General features: G+C 47.5%; 1 long non-coding RNA gene across 2 annotated transcripts; it reads right to left on the bottom strand.

Moving 5' to 3' along the window:
* Nucleotides 1-6: 6 nt before the first annotated feature.
* Nucleotides 7-6,228, bottom strand: LOC122190854. 2 transcript variants are annotated; one of them, XR_006182230.1, is made up of 4 exons: nt 6,045-6,228; nt 1,498-1,636; nt 208-659; nt 7-115 (listed from the first exon to the last, which is right to left on the bottom strand). It is a non-coding gene; the product is annotated as an uncharacterized LOC122190854 (long non-coding RNA). The 2 variants fall into 2 exon arrangements; XR_006182229.1 differs by having other exon boundaries at nt 7-659.
* Between the last annotated feature and the right edge of the window lie 292 nt (nt 6,229-6,520).

Raw genomic sequence — 6,520 nt, 5'->3', positions numbered from 1 at the left:
GCGACATCTGAGATTGTCTCTTCATCCACTTTCAGTTGGGTATTGGCCTAAAGATTGTGAGCCAAATATTTTCATCTTGGAAGACTGATAAATGACGTAGCTATTCAATAAATACCTGCAATTGTAAGAGAAGTGAAAATGAGAGCTAATGCACTATCCATAGATGACAAGAGGTTTCATCAAGCCAGGGCTTTCAACTTGTCTCACCTGTTGCTAGGGTACACTCCAGATGGCAATTAGGTGAAAGTGCCTTCAGTTCATACCCTGGCTTTTTTGGCATCTTTTAACTCACCATGGGTTCTTGCTATGGTATCTCTGTCTGTGTATCCCTGCTAGGTTTACACTGTATCTTCTGCTTTGTAACCAGAAACCAATTTACTCACAAGACATATTTCCAACGTTTTGAAAAACTGCAAAATCACAATGGTACTGGAACAGACTTAGTTACCGGTACGGCTCTCTCCATTAGATACTTGCCACTAAGTAAAGGTCTGTTGAGTGTATAAAGAGGTGGTAGATCTTCTATCTCTGCTATCCTCTGGTATACGGCTCTGGATAGATGATTCCCATGATATAAACTCTCCAAGACGATGCTAGAGAAGTAAATTGGTTCCACAGAGAGGCTAAGGAAGGCTCCTTGAATACCCAATACGTTTCACCTAAGAGGGAAGGAAAAACAAAACAAAACAAAACACTTTCTCTTTAATGGAACAAGTAACATCTGCCATAACATCACAATGGATTTTCAGACTTGCACAGAATCACAGAATGGCTTGGGTTGAAAGGGACCCCAAGGGCCGTCTAGTTCCATTCCTCTGCCACAGGCACAACAGCCACAAATCTGGTGCTAGACCAGATTGCCAGGGCCCCATTCAACCTGGCCTTGAACACCTCCAGGGACGAAGCATCCACAGCCTCTCTGGGCTGTGTTCCAGCAGCTGTTCCCGCACCTCAGCTCTCTCTCTCCACAGAACTTCCCTCCGACATCTAATTTAAACCTTCCCTCCTTGAGCTTAGAACCATTCCCCCTTGTCCCATCACTGTCTACCCTTGTGAAAAGTTGACTCACCTCCTGTTTAAATACTGGAAGACAGCAATCAGGTCTGCCCACAGCCTTCTCTTCTCCAGGCTGAACAAGCCCAGCTCCCCCTGCCTGTCTTCATAGGGGAGGTGCTCCAGCTCTCTAACCATCTTCGTGCCCTCCTCTGGACCCTCTTTAACAGCTCCAATTTCTCCTGTACTGAGGGCCCTAGACCTGGATGCAGTTCTCCACATGTGGCTTCACGAGGGCACAGCAGAGACAATCACCTCCCTGTCCCTGCTGGCCACCCCTCCTCTGATGAAGCCCAGGATACCATCAGCCCTCTGAGCTGCAAGAGCACGCTGCTGGCTCATGTTCAGTTTTTCATTCACCAGGACCCCCAGGTCCTTCCCCATAGGGCTTCCAACCCTTCCTCTCTTGAACAGAACATGGCCACGGTAACATGGCTACGATACCTGACAGAATTGCAGAGATCAGCTCAGACAAATCCTGAGTGAGGCAACCAAGGTCTACTGTCAGCATCCTCTTCAGGAGCAAATTCCATTACCATGTTTCCCTGCTAACATGCCTGGTGATTCATTTTGCAGCTGCAGCCTAATGCAAGAGATGAATAGGATCATTCAATCAGAGGAAGCCAAACTGTAGCATCAACATTAAGAAAAACTTCTCCAGAAGAGTGACTGGGCACTGGAACAGGCTTTCCAGGGAGCTGGAGTCACCATCCCCAGAGGTATTCAAGAAATGTCTAGAGGTGGTACCCAGCGACATGGTTTAGTGGGCTACATTGGTGGTAGGTGGACAGTTGGACTAGATGATCTTAGAGATCTTTTTCAACCTCAGTGATCCTGTGATTCTACGATCCTCAGTCAAGCAGTAGCCGGTGCCTCCAAGATACCTGGCAGTGGACAAACCATTCATCCCGCAGGGCAGGGATTGTGTCTGCAAGACATCAGAACCTCATCGCTGTAAGGGAAAGTTCAATCTTTAAATCCTAACCAAACTGTCCGCATCCTGCTGCCAACGAGGATATTTGTACTTGGCTGCAGTACTCATGGGCAGGATGAAAGCAGTCTCCACGCACACGTACTCTTGGCCTACTTCAGCTGTTCCACAGATTCCAAGCAAAAATCCCTGTCTGCATAATTGTGATCCACATTGGACCAAGTCTAGCATGCATAGTAGCAAAATACTGAAGAGCTTTTTGTGTCTGTGTTAATTTTATCAGGTTTTAGCTCCCAGTCTGTAGGTGACTATCGTATGAAACACTTTAAAACCTCAGTGTCCTGTAGAGTACTTCCATTGCACTCTCTTCTGAGGTATACTTGCCAACAATTTGGCACTATTAGAATTGTTTAACTGAGCACAACAGCAACACCCAGACAACTGGATACACCAGCAGAAGGCAAGTTTGTTTTGGTGTTTAATAAAAAAAATAAATACAGCGTAACAGAAGTTCATCTGCTCATATAGACTGGTTGTCCTTAACAAAATGTACATCCTAAACTGTCTCACAAGGTGATCCTAAGAAAAGAGGACTCTGTTAACAGTGTACCTTGTACCTCGTCCTGGGAGGGCAGGGCTACACACCATCATCAGTTCAGCTGGTAACTGCATAATACAACTGTTTTGTTACTTGGAAAAATGGAACTGCACATTTTGGCTTGCAAAATGTTGAAAAAAGAGTAGAACAAAAATTGTACCCCAGTGAAACAATTTATTTGCATATCTTTACTGAGGATGAAATTGGAAGAAGTGTGCGTTAGCTTATTCACCTGTCATTAAAAAAGCTTGCCCTGATGTATGAATAAAAATACTGTACTAAAAAAAATAAGGTACATGCATTACATTGAATAAAGACCTATTTTTTGTGATGGTGAAAATGCAAAAAACAGGCAAACATAAGATTAAATGCATCAAGAGAAAACTATTGCTTCCTAGAGACCCTTCTGTGGATCTTGCCATGACTAGAATTTCCTAAGCACAGAGGTACCACAGAGGTACCAACTGCAGTAGTGTCCTGACATTGGCAGTGTTATCTGCAAGAAGCATAGGGAAGCATATGGACCGCTAGCACAGGCAAATAATATGGAAGAAACATCTGGAAAAGATTCAAGAGTAAGCATTGCAAATTAGGCTCCTACAGTTGCATCTGAAGTTTTCGGACATACAGTTTAAGCCTCTTTTGGTTAGGCATATCAGGTTTTATTTTTCTTGAACGTACTTGAGTGATGGATAGACATTTTTTAAAGGCCAGAGTACATCTCTGGCTCCCTCAATCAAACTTTTGCCAGATCCTTTGCCTGGCTTCCATGTTCAGTATTTCTAGAGCACATGTTCTGTTGCTTCCTCCCACCTCCCACACCCAGCCATCTTGGCTGGCACAGAAAATGACAGCTAAAGCTTGAATCTTTCAAAGTCTTAGGACTAAAATGAGAGGAGGAGTTTGGACACTCAGACAGCTCACGCAAGGCGAACTACACAAACCTGCACTACAGTAACTGCAGTAACTGAGGCCTGTGCCTCTGGTTTTGCTGGAATGAGCTTTATCACTTCTACCACTTCGCTGTGTGCCTACTGCATGCAGAGCAACTGGCTTGCTGCAAGTACAAGGCTTGCAGAAAACATTCCAATGTCCAAAGCCTTAAGCTCTTAAAATATACCGGCTGCGGTTGGATGACGGCTGAGTTCATAACATTCGCTTTAAATTTCAGCTGTTTCAGTGAAATAACATGCAGTTATCTAGAGAAATACATCATTCCTTTAGAAACTGGCAGTAACTCAAATAAACGCAAAACTTGAAACAAGTTCTATACATTGCAACAGTGGCAGAAAGGAAGGAACACACAGAGACTTTCTTGTTCCTATTTAGGCTGTGCCTCTTTGTGGCTAACAAGAATTTCTCACTCCCATTAGTACATACACTAAAACCTCCTCTACAGACAGACACGTCCTGAGAACAAGCCACACCAACACGATGCGTCCATTTTCAAAAAGCCACAGGCCTACTGAAACCTGACATCTAAAACTGATCCGTGCCAGTTCACAAGCAGGATTTGTCAGAACATCTGTCAACAAAAGCTGTCAATTCAGTACTACATTTTACTGAGAACACAATTTCTTTTGAAGTGAACGGGCTAAATTCTGTATGGGTTCACTCTAAACCATGAGGTGCAGAGCACAGAGTGCAAGACTTATTACAAAAAATGCTAATAAATTCAGGTTTTCTACCTTTGCTACCAAGCAGTGAAACACTTAAAAATACATTTTTTCCTTCACATTAGTATATCAGTAGCATGAGAAAAAGGTTGAGTAACTGAAGCTGCATAAATCAAGTTTGCAAACTCAAATCTTCAGTGCTCATGCTCAATTTCTAACACAGAAAGGAACCTTTCCACTGCAGTGCCACACTGCAGCATCACACTGCAGCAGACTGCATGCAGATCCTGGCCATGGAACAGTGCTCAGGTATGGCAGTTTGATGGCTTGAGAAAGGGGTAATGGAAGAAAATTCTCCACCACTAATTCAGTGATTTAAATCTCTTCCGCAGCAGTCATAGGCAAAAGTACAAAACTTCCACATAAAATGACTTAATCCTGGGTCCAAATCTGACTGGGCAGACCAGAGTGAATCAGACCCAGGCAATACCTTTTGTCAACAACAAAATAGGAAAACAGCACCACATTTGCAATTAAAAAAAAAAAAAAAAAAAAAAGCAACAAAGCACAAGATTAAGCAGCAAATGGCTGCTGCTGCATTATGTCAGTGGAAATACTGACATGTCTACAGGCTCACAGATAAGAGTTTCATGGAAGAGGAGAGCCTCAGCAGGCAAAGAGACATCCCCCCATGTAAAACGTTTTGCAGGAAAAGATTGCCTATCTGAGCATAAAAGATAAGCCCTTTGTGGCATATCCTGATGATATTCACTCCTATGATATTCTGAATGTTCTGATTTTAAGTTACCATAAGAAATCAAGAGATCTTCTTCCACCAGCTTTATAACATTTCAAGCTATATGGACATTCTAAATACCAGCTTTTATGCTGACACAAAGCACAAGCCACAAGACTTAGTTCCAGGCTGTCAACACTTATACAGAGCTGTCTCTATGAGTTGACTGTCTGAACCTTGTTACAGTCAGTGGTGATTGATTCAGTATCCAAGTAAGGCCATTTTTATTTGCCTGAGCAGCTCTCCATCAATGAGATGGCTGGCAAGTGCAAGGGAAGCTAGGGCACCTTGTGCAGACAGGGACACCCACAGTCGAGCAGCATGAGATACCCCTGCACCGTTTCTCTGCAGTTCTAGAAAGATGCACAACACAAGGCAAGGAAAGCTGACGTGGTGCCAGTAAGCTCAAAGGATTGTTTACTTGTCCTAAACTGACTCTGCACTTCTGAGCAGCCTTTTGTGACACAGAAGTTCCTTCAGACAGTCACCGAGCACTTTGTTGCTCTACCAACAATTCCGAACCCACAGCACCTCAAAGCCCCTTCAAGAGCCCCCAGCTACTGTCCTGAGCCCTCCAGGTCTCCCTGCTGCCCCTTAAAAACCTCAGGATGCCAGCAGCACCTCGTGCCTTAGGATGCCCGTTGGATTTCACAATGATGCACTCATCTCCTGCATCGTGATCACCGGCAAAAATATCCAACGGCGCCGACCCGAGCCGGGGGCTCAGTAGTGACAAACCTGCTGCACTGCAGCGTGTGCCCAGTGCCTCCGGTCCCGCTGCTGGGCACCGCCGGGCACAGCCCGGCTCCGACCTCTCCGCGCCTCCCTGCACGGACCGATGGTCGCGCCCCGGATCCCCTCGAGCCTCCTCTTCTGCAGGCTGAGCCGCCCCAGCTCTCCCGAAATCCCACCCCAAGCATTTCCCGCGCGGTGCCGAAGAGGGGAGGGGATGCGGGGGAGGAACGGGGCCGACGGTCGCAGTGCTACGACACGGCCGTTTGCGCCGCCACGTCCTTACCCTGCGGTGGGCACGGGGACGGGGTGGCTTACCGGAGCTGCAGAAACGACCGCGGGCAGAAGCGCCGAAAAACGAACGGGAAACGTTTAATCGACGAACGCACACAGCGACAGAAACGACGGCGTTCCCAACCGGTTTCCGTCCGAACGGCGACTCCGGAGGACGGCTCGGTGCCGACGAGGGACGGACGGGCCCCCACGCCGCCTTCCCCTGAGCGCCCGGCGTCCCCAAGGCACGGGGCAGCGGGGACGCGCGGCGGCGGAGCACCACTTTCCCGGCACGGAGCCCCACGGCTCCGCCGGCGCCATCGCCGGGGTCCCGAGGCTACGGCCGCCATTGGCGGAGATCCCGCGCTCGGCCCCGCCTCCTCCGCGCCGTTATTGGTCGGCCCGCGGAACGGGGCGGGGCGGCGCCCGTGGAGTCCTTTAGTTCCGATGTCGCGCCGCCGTTGCGTCATCACCGCGCGCGTCCCCGTTGGCCCCGGCCCGGCTGCCCGCGGCGATGTCTG

The sequence above is a fragment of the Lagopus leucura genome, unplaced genomic scaffold (genome assembly GCF_019238085.1).
Source record: "Lagopus leucura isolate 7727_CA_CO unplaced genomic scaffold, USGS_WTPT01 111-35_obj-0_obj, whole genome shotgun sequence".
NCBI classification, from domain to species: Eukaryota; Metazoa; Chordata; class Aves; order Galliformes; family Phasianidae; genus Lagopus; species Lagopus leucura.
Note: the sequence above shows the minus strand (reverse complement) of the source record. Positions and strands in the feature narration are given on the sequence as shown.